The following is an 18,905-nucleotide window of genomic DNA, read 5'->3' as shown; positions in this document are numbered from 1 at the left end:
GTGTTTGTCATAAAGAGCAGAAATGTCAAAGACCTTATTAGAAATTACCTTAGATAAAAGAGCTATAGCTGCTTACATGCATATACTTTTAACTATAAGTGATTATATGACATTTAGATACACAAATAAGGCACAATGAGTATTAGAATCATTTAAAGAATTTTTACTTAGTTTAAATTTAGTTTCTTTAGTGTTACTAGAAAAATACCTTAGTTTTTTTTGTGTTTGATAAGAGACTAATTTAGCAGGATGTAAAGAATAGTAAATAATCTTAAATGGGCTATAAAGAGAACTAGTCATTCCATTTTTGGTTAGCACAATCAAAGCATCTCCCAACACTTAAGGATACAGCCAAGTGGGGAATCCATTAGAACTGAGTTGGCTAACCCCATGTTGGCCAGTGGAAAGAGAGAGGGAAATGGGAAGGAGGAAAAAATGAGAACTTCTAGATCCTTGGAGTGTTCCCTGTGTCTCTAGGAAGCCTCAACACAGGTCCCTTCGACTTGTTTCCATCACACGTCTGTGGAGCAAGTGAGTAGCGGGATACCCTTGCTTTCAAGCCAACCATTCCCCTAAGGGTCAGTCTCTCCCCACTATGTGAGCATTCTTTTAAATGGGATGTCAATCCTGAATGTTGACCCACCCACCAAAACATCAGAACTATTATGCACTGGGCAAAGAGGCTGATACCAAAACAACATGTAAAATGAAAACTTAACAACATGTAGGAAGACAGTCTGTTGATTAGATAAAGGGTTATGTATAAAGCTAAGAGAGTCAATGCCTGAGGACCATGGCTTGGATGTTGTTAAGAGATTACATTGTAGATTGTTGATGTTAACTAACAGAATGACTTGGGACATATAGTAGAGTTGTTGTTGACCTGCATGTAGTCCCTGGAGCCCAAAAATAACAGGTGTAGTTATTGGGAGTTAATGACGTGCATAATTTGGTATTCTAGGATTAATTATTTTGTAGACTCTTAAAAAGTTTTTTTTTAATTTATGTTTGTTTATTCACATGTGCATACATTGTTTGGGTCATTGCTCCCCCTACTCCCCGCCCCCTCCTTCTTAAAAACTTTTAGGCAAACTTTAAATCATAAACTTATAAGCTTTAAGACCTTAATTTGCATATTGAAATAACCTTTGTAAAAACCTAAATGTAGATAACATTGTTTTAAATAAAGTGCTTAGTAACCTTATACCTTAAAAGACTTAGGAATAAAATTAAATTAAATTATCTTTTAATAATAGCAATCCATGAGAACACATGGGTCAATAAACCTAATTATAAGAGTTAAATTTAAATTACACTCATGATAGAATGAAAGAGATTGAAATTATTGTCCATAAATTTTTTTCAATTCTAAGGCAGGGAATAATTAGACCTGGTTGGGATTAGAACTTTAGATAACTTTTGAAATAGTTGTGTACACTAGCTTTATTAAAGCAGCTTGAGAACTATCCTAAAGACATTTAAACACACACACACAGACACACAGATGTTACAACCTAGGCATGCCAAAGAATATGTGTGCATAATGAGCTCAAAAAAGTAAAAATTAAGTGACCACAATTGGTAGGAGACAAAAACATATACAAGAAAACACACACAATGGCACACAAAACAATCACATTAATTCAGAGTACACTCTTAAATTATTTCTTTGTCATTATTTCTAGAAGATTAGTCAGCTAGATTCCTAAATAGTTTATAACAGATTTTTAACATAAGCACTCCATTCTTCATCCAATTCTTAACAAACCAATACAGTAAAACAACATGTATAGAAACTATATTCACTTAGAAAATTTTAACCACAAGTCAGTTATAATTTTCCTAGAGATGGCAAAATGGCATCACCCATGAATTTCCTATTCCTAGGGAGTGCCAAGTTGGTGCTGGACACATGGTGGCTCCATCATGGTGGCATTTCCTGTGACCACATGGTTTCTCCAAAGGGTCTTTCAAATGAGACACAAGACAAGTTACATGTGACATATAGGCTCAGAATAGCAATCTGTTACAGGAGTACAAGACATCTCCCCCTAAGAGACAGAAGTCCGTCATTTAGGCATGCTAATGAAAAGACCAAATAATCATAGGCTGCAGAACCTTTTCCTCTTTGAATGTAATGTACTGTATTTTAGTTTTAAAGGCTTATTTAAATTTAGGATTACTAGGGCAAATAGCAGTAAACCTTTAAGCTTTGTTACTACCTAGAAAGCCAAGACTCTAAACCCTGCAAAACCCAGCAATTTACAGATCTACAGTTTGGAAAGGACCTTAAACAAGTTTAGAATCTGACACACAACTTTGAGCTATAGAAAAAAAATTATTAATTATACAACAAAAATAATTGTTAAGAATAAAACCTCTAATTAAATTATCTACTTAAAATGCCCACATATAAAGACCTACTTTCTTTAACCTCTTGGTTGTAAGCCTAATTTTATCGGCAGAGAATAGTTAAGGTTAGAATGCTTTTAAAGGTTTATTGTATATTGCATTTTAGGATAATAATTATGATGGACAGCATTAATTAGCACTATATTTTGGTGTAAAAAGATGACATTGTATTAATAAATTTTCCCTTTTAATTTTGCCTTTAGGGTAAATGAATTTTAAATAAGTTACAGTGCTTTTGTATTATAGATATACTTTATGGGTGACCAATGTTAAATCCTTAAGTGGCACTGTTTTTAATTTTAGAAAACATGCTTTAGAGAATTTAAATGCATTTAACATTTAAGGACTGCAGCAATTAACATTACAGCTACACAGAGGTAACCTATATGTTAATTTAGATTTTACCTTTGAATGGAATTTAGAATCTCTGGCTAAGATAAGCAGACAAGTTCTTGTTAGCCCTGGGACAAGGGAGTATGACCTCGGTGTAAGTGTCACACTTACATGGGGGCAAGGAGATTTGAGATGGGGTGTTTAGGACAGACAGGCATGGCAGTTAGGCAGGCAAAGGAGTGAGTCAGAGAAAGAAGACAGAGAAGGTTGCAGATAGGAAGAAGGCAGTTTGGTTAGGCATGGGACCTTGGCCACTACTGCCATTAGGCTAGGTTGCTGCTCAAGGTATGGCTGGAGAGAGCATGTGTGGTCTTGTCGGGCTGCTGGGCATCACCCACCTTGTTCCCATTGCCCAAGCTCCCCTGGCCTCCCCACAGGCAGTAGGGCTTCTGTGCCTTTGCAGCCAGCTCAGGTACTGGGAGCCTTTCAGCTGAAGGCTCCTGGACAGAGGCTGCCAGCCTGTGCAGTGCCTGAGCATACACACATGTACATGTGGGTGTTGCCGTCCCCTTTGTATGCTATAGCCGCTGCTGTAACTATTGCAGCACATACACCACTGCCACTGCTGTGGTCATCGTTGTTGCACTTTACCACCACATGTGTCAGTGCCCATGGCTCTAAGTGGGGTTTCCAACCCACACTGGGAAGCAGGCCATGGCTTGTGCTGCATGTAGGCTCAAGGGGAGGGGCACCCAGGCTCAAGGGGAGGATTGTACCCAGTGGCCAGGGGCCTGGAGGCCTCACCAAATTGTGCCAAGCATCTCAGGGTCCTGCACCAGCCATGGCCTGCTCTGCTCTTCTGGGCTGGAACCTTCATCCTCTGAAGGTGGGACTTTGGCCCTCAGGAACCATGACTCCTGGAGGCAGGACTTTCATTTGCCTTGAGGGGCAGGCTGAGAAAAATGCATGCAGGTGCACAAAATCACTTGTGTGCACGTGAAACCCATGCGCATGGGCACCATTCTGCATGCAAGGCTGCCCGCATGGTTGTTTTGACTGGTCAACCAGGAAACCATACACATGTATTGTGAATCAAGGGTATTAAGCAACCATACGTGGTGGTTGTGAACCACAGGCATGGTTGCCTCAAGTGGCCAACTGGGAAGCCATGTGAGTGTGTTGCAAACTGCATCCTTGGCTCCTTCTAGTGGCTGGCTGAGAAACTGTGTGGCCTGTGCTCTTGTGGCCTGCGTGAGCTTGTCCTGGAAACGTAACTGGAAGCAACAGGAGATTAAGAAAGGACAAAATACAGAAAACAAACATGCAGAAAGCCGGGGTCAGGTGGGCTGGGCACTTGGATGGAAACACACAACAGCCTTATCCACCTCCAGTGAGTTTATTATACACAGTGGCAAACAAGGAGGTGGCACAACACTTTGGGAGGGGGCATGACATTGTAGTTATCTGGAACAGGAGGAACCTGCGATGGCTACTCTTTGAACATAAACATCTTAGGAAAAGCAGCTGTGCTGCATTTTGCCCTTGCCCCCTTCTGTGGCTGGGGTTGTGCCAACTCAGCCTGCAGATTATTTGACATGGCTGTGCTTATGTTACATTCCCATAGACTTCTCATACTCCACTCTCCACATCACCCCCTTTTTTATTTCTTAAATGATCCCAATGAAGCCCATCCCCCAATCCAAGGAGCTGTCTTTGCACCGTGTGGCATCTGACTGAAAGAACAAGAAAACAAGTGAACAATCCTGCCAAATACCAGAAGGAGTGCTTTAGCAAGTTAAGCAGATGGAAAGCCTTGAGTTCATCCAGGATAATTTTTGCAATATTAGCTGGAGAAACATTGCTAACATGGCATTGTGTACAGCCTGGATTAAACGGAATATCTCCATGAAACCTCTGACTGCCTCTCACAGTCCTGTATGACTGGTTCTAAGGGGTGAGTCCCACATCCTGGCTTGGCTACCAAGAAGGAAAATCTTTCTTTATGTGAGGGATTAGGCTCCCAACAATCTTTAATCATAGAACACAACCTGAAAGTAACATAGATATAGTACCTTACTTCATTTTTCTATTACCTAACTTCTTTTCTCTATTACCTTGTCTATTACCTTACTTCTACTTCTATTACCCTACTTCTTCTCTACTACCTTACTTCTTTTCTCTACTTTTCAATTACCTTAGTTTTTTCTATTTACATGCATGCTTCTCAGAGAATGTCTCCTCATCTCAGGCTTAGAGTTCCTGTACAAAATCTAAAAACTGCATTAGCGTACCTCTTAAAGTCTCGGTCCTTAGATTTGCACTGTCCCATGTTTTCTTTAGCATAGCTTTTTTAAAGCCTATATCTAGAGTTCTTAGTCCTTAGACCTGTACTGTCCCATGTTTTTACACCTGACAGTATTTAATTCAGTCTCCCCCTCACCTTATTTATTTTTCTATTCCTTACTCATTTTTCTATTATGTACATTCTTCTCAGAGTGTCTCCTTGTCTCAGGCTTCGAGTTCCTCCATAGTTAGGTCCCTGTTCAGGCACCCTGTTCATGGCCTGCATGAGGTCTTGTCCTAGAAACCTAACTGGGAGCAATGGGAGATTGAGAAAGGACAATAGACAGAAGACAAACATGCAGAAATCTAGGGGCAGGTGGGCTGGGCACTCAGATGGAGACACACAACAGCCTCATCCACCTCCAGTGAGTTTATCATATACAGTGGCAAACAAGGAGGTGGAGCAACAGTTCTTGGAGGGGGGTGTGACACTGTAAATATTGGGAACAGAAGGAACCTGTGATCACTACTCTCTGAACATAAACATCTTAGGAAAAGCAGCTGTGCTGCATTTTGCCCTTGCCCCCTTCTGTGGCTGGGGTTGTGCCAACTCAGCCTGCAGATTATTGGGCATAGCTGTGCTTATGTCACATTTTCATAGGCTTCTCATACTCTGCTCTCCACTCTGTGCCATGCTGTGAGTGTCCACCCCAAGGGATGGCCCAGGAGGTCATGTGTGCATGCCCATTCCCAGGTGCTGATGGCAGCTGGGATGCTGTGCTCAGGAGGGGGCAGCAAGTCTCCCTTCCCTTTACCACTATTGCGTTCCCTGACAGATGTAAAGCCTGCAGTTTTATGTCCCCTCCCTCCCTCCAGAGAGGGGGAGTGATTGCAAAGGGTACACAAGCCTCCCACCCCACAGGTAGCAGTTTATTTGCTCTCTATCTGTGCAGCTTCCTCCCCTATTTTATGAGCAGCCATGCTTTCCTAGGGCAGGTGTCAGCTCCTCTGGAGCCAATTTTTATGTTCCTTTTTTTTTGTTAAAAAGAAAAGAAAAAAGCTTGTTGCTGGATGGGCTGATGGAGGTGTGCCTCCCACTTGTTTTAAAATCACCAATTTTGGGAGAAACAAAAGAGAAGAAGAATAGAAAGATGGGGGAAGCTTAACCCAGATGGTGGGGGCTTATCTAATTGACCCTGGTCATATAGGGATTAGAGACCTTAGAGTATGATCTCCCACAGCTCAACAAAGGAAAGGACAGTGGAGAGAGAGGAAGGGAAAGTTGGGGAAGGGGCAGCTAGCTTTTAATGTGGTCTATCCCCTGAGCCAGGACCAGGGAATCTGGATATGAACACTGTGCCTTGGGGTGCTCATGGGAGCTTGTGAGTCCTGCCAGTGAATGTTGCATCCTGTCAATCAGGGTGTGGTCTGTCTGCACTGGGGCTCCAAACAGTCCTGAGCATCGGTGAGTGCCCCATTGTGAGGGTCCCATCCCATCCAAGCCATAAGTGGTGTTTGGTTCTGAAGCATCAGGTGGTGAGGTGTGGGACCTGAGGACAGAGAAAGATGGATTAAAATAAAGATTAGCAGAGATGGCGTACTGGGAACTCACCAGTCAGTTTCTGCTGGCTTGCTTTGCCACAAATGTTAATGGCACTGGTGCAGTCTGTGATCAGAAGATCCTGGGTTTTGTGCTCCAAATGGAAAAATCCAAGCAGAGCACATGGATGGGGTAAGGTAGGATAGCTTTATTGAGAAAAGGGGAGTCACCTCTTCTGCCAGGTGAAAAAAGGGATGAAGAAGAGGGCACGGTGGGTACAGATGGAATCCACCAGCATAAGGAGAGCTTTTCTTCTTCAAGTGCCTTAAAAACCTACATTACCCCATGGAAGGGCAGGCCCAGGAGGTTCCCACCCAATAATGAATGAGTGGGGAGGGGCGAGGGCAGTTGTTCCCAGCCAGGTGGGGGTGGTCTGACCCACCCCCAGGGTACTACATGAGCCCCAAACTTTTCCTACTTCTAGCCTGCCTCACAGAGTCTGAGGCAACCTTAAGCCAGCCTTATGGGAATTCCTTTACAGAGAAAATGTTCAGAGATAAGAAAGGGGCAGAATTAGGACAGGCAATGAAAGGAGATGAACACAACAGATACTTGAAGGACAGATGGAGCTGGATGAGGCAGGAGCCAGGTAACTAAGCAGGAAAGCCTGGCATCGTTAGTGACCTTGAGAATGAGCCAGAAGCAACTCACTGGAGGGACAGTGAAATCTATGTGGGTGGACAGAAGAGGAATCCATTGCTCTTGACAAATGATGGAAGAGTCCAAGGTGGCTGTGAGGTGCCTGGCCTAGGAAATGGCTACAGAGGTGATGATAGCAGCAGGAGCAGCAATCACAGAAGTGGGGGACATAGGAACCAGACAGGTCACCAAATCACCAGAAACATAAAAATGATGGTGGAGTGTGGAGAAAATGCAAACAAGGACATTTTCAGCAGTTCACCTCTAATCACATACTGGATAAATTCAAATATGCTGGATCCTTCAGTTTAATTTATTCTCCTGAATTGTCCTCACTCACAGAGGCTGTTAGGCTGGCCTCATGGCTAGCTCTGTTCCAACGGTTGGCATTTATTTCAGCCTTGACCATACCCAAGACACTTAACAATTAGTGTGAACTCTAAGGAATAAGAAACAAGAGAAAGATTTTTTTTTTTTACTAAACTTTGCCAACATTGACTCATGATTCTGCTTTGATGGACCACATGAGCCACAGCTCACTGTGTCGTCTATACAATGACTACACACATGTCATTTCCTCTGCCTGGACTAGTCTTTCCCCAGTCCTCTCAGGACTAAGTTTTTGTCATCCTTCAAGTTTCAGTTTAAAAGTAGTTTCCTTAGCAATCCCACATCTGAGGGATCTGAATGAGGTATATGATTCACAAAACATGAATTAGTATATATAATTCTCGCATCCCGCACAAGCTTGTCCTAGAAACCTTAACTGGGTGGGGGGTGACGGGAAATGCCAGAAAAGACAGACAAAAGACCAAACATGCATAAAGCTGGGGCCAGGTAGGCTTGTGTGTTCGGATGGAGGCACACCAGCTCCTCCCACTTCCAGTGTGTTTATTATATACAGTAGCAACACTGTAATACGGCTGTCCTGCATCTTGCCCACTTCTGCAGCTGAGGCTGTGCCAATCAAGTGCAATTTTACTGAGCATAATTACACTTGTTCTCTTCTGCAGTTTGGGGTTGTGCCAAACTCAAACATGCAGCTTATTCAATACACCTATCAGTTTCCCACATATAATAAACCCAAGTCAAAAATTCCTGGAATCATTGCTTGCAAATGACAATATTATTAATAATGAGTTGACATTGATCAGGCCTAAACATAAATGATGTTATATAGAACAGTTCCCTCCCTTTTCTTGAGGTTCATGTGCTTAAAAAAATGAGACATGACTACAAAGTCTGAAATATGAGACATCTGAGGAAAGTCTTTTTAATTTTCTGGTCTCTTTTCTGATTTTCCCTTTTGTTTCCATATTCCCTTTCTGGCTCACTCTCATCCCTTTTTTCTCTTCTGTTGTCTATTTGCTCTCTCCTTTCTACCTTAGTGACATTAAACATGCCCCCCAATTTCTAGCATTTACTGAATTCAAGCCTTATTTTATCCTTCTGGTAATGAGATCCAAATAGCCCAGGGAAGTCTTGCTTTTCTCTTTCATATTGATACAACTAATACCAAACCAATTCCTGTGATCTGGGGATCCCCTTCTCTAAGGAAAATGTACTCTGGTGCTTATAGCCAGGGCTCATGATGGGTAACTCAATAAATCATAGTTGCTAATATGCTCTGAAAGAATATCAGTCTCCCAGGCCCACCTACAGACATGAAAGTATCTTTCGGGGGTACCAAGTGCAATAAATAACAGGTATACAGTTCTTTAAAAAGTACCTCCTCATTCTTAATCTCATTCCATTCTTTCAACAAACCTGTGAGATCGATATTATCATTTGCACCCCTATTTTACATATCAGGAAACTAAGGTTCAAAAGATAAAATGATTGCTCACCTAGTAATGGCAAGAACTAAGGCTCCAAGAAGACCTCAACTCCATATTGTGTGGTTGTTCTCCCATATCAAAAATAAGTCTCCATGGCCTAACATCGGTGGCTCACGCCTATAATCCTAGCTACTCAAGAGGCAAAGATCAGGAGAATGTGGTTCAAAGACAGCCCGGGAAAATAGTTTGTGAGACCCTATCTCAAAAATACCCAACACATAAAAGGGCTGGCAGAATAGCTCAAGTGGTAGAGCCCCTGCCTAGCAAGCATAAGACCCTGAGTTCAAGCCCCAGTACTACAAAAACAGTCTCTGTAACAAAATAGGAATGGTAATAAGAACAGTGACAAGTAAAGGAACAAAATCTAAACCTAGGGTGCCCTCTGAAGCCATAAGATACTTGAAGAATCCTTCACGGACCTCCTTCCTGCCTCATGCTACCTACTTTCCTTCCTTCAAAACAAATGTGCATAAACATCTTGTATAGCAGAATTTGTCCTGTGGGGAGACTCTTCAATTGCTTGTAAGCCACTTACATTTACATTTGAGTGATTTGTTTTCTAATTGAGTAGCATCTTAGAGTAGGCTCTCATGCCATTGTAATCCCTTATATGATAAGATATAGATAGATAGATAGATAGATAGATAGATAGATAGATAGATAGATAGATAGATAGAAACATAAATACACAGATGAGTAGATATTTTTGTCCATGGTTCCCAGTTTAAAACTACCTTCCCAAGGCAGACTGTAGAAGTTAGAATTTTTCTTCCCCCATAGAGGGTCATAAAAACTCTATGTGAGAGAAGGTCATACAACCCTCTTCATTCCAAAGAGTTTCCACACCGTACCTTGGAAGAAGGAATGTTGCTCAGAGAGGCCAAGAAGACTCTGAATGTACCAGCCTTGCTGGGTTTCTCCATTACATCTATAAGCAATCATGTCTATGTAGTAAAATGTCCATAAAATAAAATCCCCCAAAAGACAGGGCTTGGAGGGTTTTCAGATAGTTGGCCTTGTGTAAGTCTTGGAGACAGCATGGAAACTGTGCACCTTCTTCCATAGCTCTACATATGAACCTCTTCATCTATATCCTTTGTAACATCCTAATAAAGTAAACCTAAGTGTTTGCTGGAGTTCTGTGAGCTGCTCAAGAAAACTAATCAACCAAAGGAGAGGGTTGTGGGAATCTCCATTTAGAACTGATTGGTCAGAACCATAGTAAAACCCAGAGCTTGTGACTACCATCTAATGTGTGTAAGGGAGAAGAGGTCTTGGATTTGAGCCCAGACACTTTGGAATCAGACTCTATCTCCAGGTTGATAGTGTCAATTGAATTGAATTAGAGGACATCCAACTGGTATCCACTGCTACAGAATTGCTAGCTTGCCTGTGGTGACAATTCCTTAACACTTTCAGGGTCACAGGAGCCTTTTGTGTTGTTTGTGGTATAATAGCAGAAAAATGGAGTGTTTTTCCAACACATCTTGCCTGGGTACTTCCCAAAGACTTGAGAAACCCTTCAAGTCTTATCCTTTTAGTCCCTTCACACTTTACAAGTAATATTTCCAAAGTATAGAATCTGTTCACGCCCTTCCCCTCTTGAAGTCCTTCAGTGGCTCCTGTTACGGGCTGAACGGTGTTCCCCCAAAATTCTTATGCTGAACTCCTAATTCCTGGTATCTCAATGTGATGGTATTTGAAGATAGGGTCATTAAAGAAGAAATTAAGTTAAAAAAGAGACCAGTAGGGAGAGCCCTACTCCAGTCTGACTGCTCTCCTTGTGAGAAAGGAAACAGGGAAAACACAACCATCTGCAAGCCAAAGAGAGAGCCCTTAGAAGAAACCAAAGCTGCCAACAATTTGATATTGAACTTCCAGCTTCCACATCTGTGAGAAAATATATGTCTGTTGTTTAAGCCACCCAGTCTGTGATCCTTTGTTATGGCAGCCCTAGCTGACTAATATAAATTTTCAATGCTTACAACATAAAACGTAAAGTTCTTCATGTGGCATTCAAGATCCTTTGTGACCAGACTCCTGGTTCCCTACCATTATTTCTGCCTATTTATTGCCTTCCTTTCCCCACACATTCTAGAACATCAAACGAGTCTTGTCTGCCTGCAGTGCTCGTCTCTTTCTCAGTTCATCCTCTAAGTCTTCACCCCTTACTGCATGAGGCACCCCAGCTGCATGAGGTTCCCTCCTCCATTGATGGGTGAGGTACTGGAAAGGAGAGCCTGTGTTCATCTTCACACCCTCAGGCTCCATCCCACTGGCACGTTAACAGGCAGATACCCACGCAGATCTGTCGAGCAGAACTAAGGATGGGGGAGCAGACAGTACAGAAACCACTCTCTGTCTTAGTGGTCTCTTTCTCCACAGATGAAGAGCCAGCTTACCGCTCTTTGTCAGGGCCTCAGCCTGGCAGCTTCCTCATCTCATCTCAGACTTAAGAAGGGGCTGACCTTCGGGACACCAGGACACTGAGAGCATGACTCTTGACTCAGCTGTCTCCACTGTGTCCTTTCTCCTCTAGTCTCCAGCTTCTTCTTTCTTGGTTCTCCAGATTCCCAGTTCTCAGCGTGGGCGTTGTTGTCAGGCTTGAGTCTAAGTGCTGGAGGAAGCAAGGATTCTTTCTCTTTCCCCAGCCTGTTTTGCCTCTGCCTGGTTCTTATTCTCTGTGTCATGAAAGGCCTCTCTGTGCAGCCATGGTAGAAAGACATGGCAGCTCCAAGCTTACATGGTCCCTTTTAGCAACCCGAGTGGAAAGACACTTTCTTTCTCCTGAGAAGAGCCTAGGTAATCTCTTGGGTCACATGACGGCTCTTGGACCAATTTCTTTTGCCAGCAGAATGAGGGATAATGACTGCCCAGGCCTGGGGCAAATTGTTCCTGCTGCCCTCCCCCACTCCCAGCCCCACACATCTAGTGACAGGGGCCTGGGGGAGGGAGCATCTTCCCAGATTTATTAGCTGCATCACATGGCACAGTGACATGTGACAAAGACTTGGGCGCAAATATTCATAGCAGCTTTGTAAAAGCCAGAATCAAATGACACAAATATCCATCAATAGGTGTCACTGGTAGGTGATTAGGTGAACAGAGTCTGTTACATAAATCTCGTGAAACCTCAGCAGTAACAAGGTGTGAACATGGAGCATACCTCAAGAACATCGAGCTGAGAAAAAGAAGCCGGACACAAACACACTTCATCTGTGATTCCGCTGAAGTGAGACCTTAGAAAGACGGGTCTTACTGATCATGACAGACCTCTATACTGGCTGCCTGGGTGTTTGTAGGGGTGGAGTGAGAGCCATATGCGAAGTACTTGAGATAATGGTAAAAGTCCTCAGACTGAATGCCAGTGGTTCCATGGGCATACAAATTTGTCAAAAGTCACCAAAACAGCCAGGCACCAGTGACTCACATCTGTAATCCTAGCTTCTCAGGAGGCAGAGATCAGGAGGATCATGGTTTGAAGCCAACCCCGGGCAAATAGTTTGTGAGACCCTGTCTCAAAAAACCTCTTCACAAAAAAAGACTGTTGGAGTGGCTCAAGGTGAAGGCCCTGAGTTCAAACTCCAGTATCACAAAAAAAAGTCACCAAAACAAACACATGAAATGCGTACATTTTATTGGACATAAATTATGCCTCACTAAAAGGACATTTTTCAGTATATCTATGTAAGGTGAGTACTGAGATGCTGAGATGATGGTTACAATTTTAATCTTTCAGGGTAAAGTCCAGAAGTCTCAGAACACAATCCCTCTTTAGCTGGGACTGTAACTGGCACTGCAGGCCCGTCTCTCAGAGCACCCCTCTCTTCTACTATACTTTGGCATCTCATATTAATCATGGTTTCTTTAAAACTCTAAGTTGTCTCCCTGCTTGAATCTCGAAATGTGCTCCCTCTGCCCATCAGAGTCCACCAAGTAAACAGACCTTAAGACTCAGCCCAAGGGTTATCTCTGCTGCCTTGCCAGATTCCTTCCGCAGAATGTAATAATCATTTTTGTCTCTGCAGCAGAGCCTGAACATTGCTTTTTATCTATTGATTTCACTCCCTATGTAGCCCAGGTTGGTCTGGAACTCATAATCTTCCTGCCTCAGCCTACTGAGAGCCAGATTACAGGTGTGACCCACCACGCCCAGCTTCATTTTATTTATTTATTTATTGCACAGTGACTACTAGACTGCAAACTCCTGAGGGCAGCTGTGAAAGAAATTTCTTCCACAGAAATATTCTTCATTGTGTTTGAAACATATTAAGGGATGGTGGAGTGATTCAAGTTGTAGACTGTCTGCCTAGTAAGCATGAGGCCCTGAGTTCAAGCTGCAGTGCTGTAAAATGTTTTTAAAATGGAGATTAAACAAAAACTCCTTAATTCCTTATTATGTGCCAGAAATTGTGCTACACTTTTTTACCTTTTGGCTGGGACTATTCGTTCTCTGGCTATATCATCAGAGTTTCAGAGGAAAGCTATTTTCTGGGGCAGTTCAATCCAGAAACATTCTCCATTTCTCATGCATCTTGAACAATATCCTAATACGTTTTTCCTTATGAAGAGCTTCCCTGTTAATTATTAAATCCATATGTATTTCAAGGAAAACTGAATCCCTGTTTGCTTCATTCACACTCAATCCATCACAGTTTTACTTTCAAGAGCTATTTGATGCTCAAGAAGCCATTAGAATCCCCATGATGCCTGTTTCTGAGAAATGGAATATGGATAAATTAAACCAAACCAAATGTTAACAAAATCCTTAAAGATTAAACAGAATCTTAATGAGGAAAATTATGCTACACTGTTCTGGCTTTTCAGACTCCAGGTGAGTCTGTGTGACTCGAGAGGCCCCAGCATCTCCATTACACATTTTCTCCTGAGGGGCTGTGAGGAGATGAGAAGGGAAATATTTTGATGGGTGCAGAAATGCCTGGCATTCTGTTTCTAGCAGTATTTCAGTCTAGATTTTCTGAAAACTGTCTGCTACAAAATACCAAAAATTATTTTCTAAAATATCATGAGGTGCACATTGAGCCCTTAAGAAAATAAGCCCAGGACATTTCTCTTTCTCTCTGCGTGACAGTTAATCTTGTCAACTTAAACAGACTGAGAAATGCCTCAGAGATTAGTAGAGTACACTTACGGGTGTATCTGCATGGCATTTCTGGAGATGATTAGCTTATGAGGACTCTGACCTAATGGGTAGATTAATCCCTTGATGGTGGCCAATAATGGTGGCATTATTGGAAAGTGGTGAAAGGTAGGCAATGGGGCCTCATTGGACCATTGGAGGAAGTAGTTCTCTGGGTGTGTGCCTTTCAGGGATATTATCCTGCTCTGACTTCTTTCTTCTTTTTTTTTTAGTTTATAGAAATTTATTAAAATTGTAGGTTTAATCTTCCCAGAGAATGCATCCATCCAGCTGCCTTTCAGTGGTTAAGCTGTGTGCTTGCTTCTGCCTGGCTTCTTCTTTTTTTTTTTTCTTGGTGGTACTGGAGTTTGAACTCAGGGCTTCACACTTGCTAGGCAAGTGCTCCATCATCTGAGTCACTCTGCCAGTCCTTTTTTGTGACTTTTTTTCCAAGATAGGGTCTCATGATGTTGGGCTCTGGTGGCTCACACCCATAATCCTAGCTATTCAGGAGGCAGAGATCAGAAGGCTTGCAGTTCAAAGCCAGCCCAGGCAGATAGTTTGTGAGACCCTATTTTGAAAAAGCCCTTCACAAAAAAGGGCTGGTGGAGTGGCTCAAGGTGTAGGCCCTGTGTTCAAACCCCAGTACCACCACCAAAAAAAAAAAAAAAAAGGCTGGATCTGAACTGCCACCTTCCTGATCTCTGCCTCCTCAGCAGCGAGGATTACAGGTGTGAGTCACTGGCAACGGGTCTAGCTCCTTCTTATATTCACTTTTTCGTTGCTTCCTGGCCACCCTGATATAAACTGTTCTGTTCTGCCACGCCTTCCCCACCATGATGGACTGACATCTCTGAAACTGTGAGCCAAAATAAACAATTTCTGCCTTCATTTCTTCTCTCAGGTATTTGATCAAAGCAATGAGAAAAGTCTGACTAATATAATATCCAAGGGCAAAAAAATACAGATGGGCTTAAAACTGGAGGAAAGACACAAATTAGATGGCTGGGGAAATGTAGGGTGTAATTTATTCAGTAATCGAGGGCCTGATGTTTTCAGATCCAAATGGACAGAATATAAAGCATGGATTTGGACCTCTGATGCCCAGGAACAACTTGGAGCTTTAGTCAGAAAATGAATGAGAGTTTTTCCACCATGATAGAGAAATGACAAGGACATATTGAAGCAGGCTAGGACTAGGGAAAGCTTGGGAATCATAAAAAAAATATATATATGATGTATATGTAGGTTGCCCACACCTGGCTCAGGGACAGCCCAGACCACCCTCACTTGGCTAAGGGAGCACCCATGCCTCTCCCATTCATTGATTATTGGATAGGTACCACCTGGTTCCTCCCTTCCCCTAGAATATCAAAAGTTTTAAAAGCACCTGGAGAAGAGAAGCTCACTCTCTTGCCTCTGGCTTCCACCTGGGCCCATCATGCTCCCTTTTGTAGTTCCCTTTCCTAACTTTTAATAAACTCCATTTGTGCCCACGTGTCCTGTGATGGATTCTTGCCTGAGAGACACAAAGAATTTGGAAGTCTTCTGATCACAAACTCCACCCTGCTGGTAGCAATATGTCTATTCTAGCTTTGTTCTTCATGAAAAAATCTCCTTTGAGAATTTGTAACCATTGGCCCACCTTCAGGTGGGTTTAAACAACATCTGAACACTAACCATGTCTTCAGAACCTGTAAGCCAAAAAATTAAAGTAAAATTGGTTCTACATGGAGATATTTAACAAGAACAAATACCAAAGCTCTCTGGAGGGGCACAGCTTCAACTCAGATCACAAAAGTTCATGTAGTCTGGGAGCCCGTGCCTCATGTCTATAATCCTAGCTACTCATGAGGCAGAGATCAGGAGGATTGTGGTACGAAGCCAATACTGGTCAAATAGTTCTCAAGACCCTATCTAAAAACAAAACAAAACAAACCATCACACACACATACACACACGGGCTGGCAGAGTGGTTTAAGTGATAGAGCATCTGCCTAGCAAGCATGAGGCCCTGAGTTCAAACCCCAGTACTGCCAAAAAAAGCAAAAGAAGAGATTCATGCAGATAAAGCCATACTGAACATAAGCTCTTAAACATTATGAAATGCAACTTAAAATTGACAAGATGTGCAACAAAATTCCACAATTTATGAGTCAGCTCATGAGTTGATTCTTGAACTGGGATAGGAAAGATACAAAATGAATCTGGAACTTTTTGTCATACCATGTTGTAAAGATACAATCAAACATTTCTAGGATCATATCATAAAGGACTTTGGACAGTAGATAAGAAACCTTGCACTGAACAAAATTGAGACTATTGGAATGTTGATACAAATAATTGCAATGGATTAAGTTCCATCAAATATACTTAAATCCTTTTGCTCATAATGAAATATTTTTTAAAAAACAAAGTTGGTCACCGAGGATTAGAAGGATGGATTATCTTGAAAATTGGCAAATAAAGGGACAGAATCAAGAATTTATCATGTCTCCCCTTAAGAATTCTACCACGGTTAAACAAATATCTTTGTAAAAGTATTTTAGCACATAAATAAAAAAGAAAGGTTTAGATATCACCAGTTCATAATGAATCTAGAATGGGCATCAATAGCTGCTAACATCGAGAGAGAGAGAGAGAGAGAGAGAGAGAGAGAGAGAGAGAGAGAGAACCAGCAACTACACTATATAACATATAGTCTTGTCAAAGCAATCAAATGTAAGTCTGGTCAGGCCTCTGCATCTAGCTGATGCTTTGTAGACAATACAAAGGACATAGAACAATGCTAAACCGAACCTCAGTTTACTGTGAGCAGTAAAATCCAGGCTGTGGGAACTCTTCAAGTCAAGAGGGTCAGGTTCTTTGACAAATAAACCCTAAGGGAGTTGGGGGGGATGAAGGAGAATGATGGAGGGGTGAATTCAACTACCATATATTGTGAGAACTTTTGTAAATGTCACAATGCACCCCCAGTACAACAATAAACAATAAAAAATCAAAATAAAATAAATCCTGAGGACAAGAAAGAAATGGAGAAAGAAACTAAATTTAAGTATTAAAAAGACTTAAGAGATTCAGCAAAGAAAGATAGACATATTATATTCTTCTTTCTTTTTGAAACATAATATTTTTTTTAATGGGTAAGATTAAACTAGCCAGGTTCTGGTGGCTCACACCTGTAATCCTAGCTACTCAGGAGGCAGAGATCAGCAGGATCACAGTTTGAAGCCAGCCTGGGAAAATATTTCTCGAGACCCCATCTTGAAAAAAAACCCATCACAAGAAAGGACTGGTGGAGTGGCTCAAGGTGAGGCCCTGAGTTCAAACCCCAGTTGTTGGGAACTAGGCATGTGCCCTGGACTGGGAAATGATGGCGCTTACAAAGTTTCTCCATGGTAGGAACTTGCAGAGCTCTCCTACTCTCATTCTTCCCAGCACCTGGTGTCTTGACCTTTGTTCCCACATCTCCTTTGAAGAAAACAACCTGCTGTGTCCGCATACCAGCCCCCTGACGCACAACTAAAGTAACAGAACTGTTTGGAGACTCCCTGATGCCAGATTAATCAATACCTTAGATAAGGTGTCCTGGGCGCCTTAATGATTCCAGAATAGATGTGTTGTAATTAAGCTTCTATATCCTTGGGAAAATCAGCCTGACAGATCCCATTCCTTTTACCTTAGATCAAAGAATCATTGAAGCATGATTTTTACCTGATTAATTTCCTTGTACTGACCTATAAAATAAACACTCTGGCTTAAGTAGGAGCTCATGTATCCCACCAGGAACGTGCAGTCCTCCCAAACCCAGCTTTGTGTCTTTGTGTCTGTATGTCTGTGTGTCTTTTTTCTCATTCCCCATCAGTCCCAGTCAGGTTCAGCAGCCCCCTATGCAGGTCGTGGCACCCAGTACCACAAACAAAAGATTAAACTGTAATATTGCACCTCAGTGATAAAACTATAAAGAAATGCAAGGAAATGATTGTTGTAAGAGTCAAGACAGGGAGTTTGAGAGTAAGATGATGCTTTCGTTAGGATAAAGATAAAGGAAGCCTTGTGGGGGAGTGACAAAGATTTATGTCTACTTACCTACTGATTTAAAGGAGCTCATTTATTTATTTATGTTTTCAGTACTGGGGATCAAACCCAGAATCTCCCAGAGCTTAGCAATCACTGTACCACTAAGTCACATCCCCTGCCCAGAGGAGTTCACTTCAGAACAATTCATTAAGCTATAAGCGTGTATGTGTATGAAACATACATCTATAGCTATTTTATAATAAAAACTATTAATCACAAAACTGAAACCAAAAGCCCACATAAAATTTTATCTAAAAATTCACATTCATGTATACTTTAAAATGGGAAATTTTGGGATTTCTTTAATTATATTTTTTAAAAACCTTTTAACAGAATTGAAATTAGACAGGGTTTATTATCATTGTTCTTGTAGTTGTTTGTTTTAGAAGAAAGCAATCAGAGCAAGAGAAAAAGCAGCTTGTCTGCAATGGAATGATACCTACATTATAGCAGACTTCTCAAGAGTAACAATGAAATCCAAAAGACAGTGGAATGATCTCCTCAAAGGAATGAGCAAATTATTTTCAAGTTAAATTTTATGCTTATCTAAATTCTATAAGAACCACAGCTGAGTAGATAT

Source organism: Castor canadensis, chromosome 5 (assembly GCF_047511655.1).
Source record: "Castor canadensis chromosome 5, mCasCan1.hap1v2, whole genome shotgun sequence".
Classification (NCBI taxonomy): domain Eukaryota; kingdom Metazoa; phylum Chordata; class Mammalia; order Rodentia; family Castoridae; genus Castor; species Castor canadensis.
Note: the sequence above shows the minus strand (reverse complement) of the source record.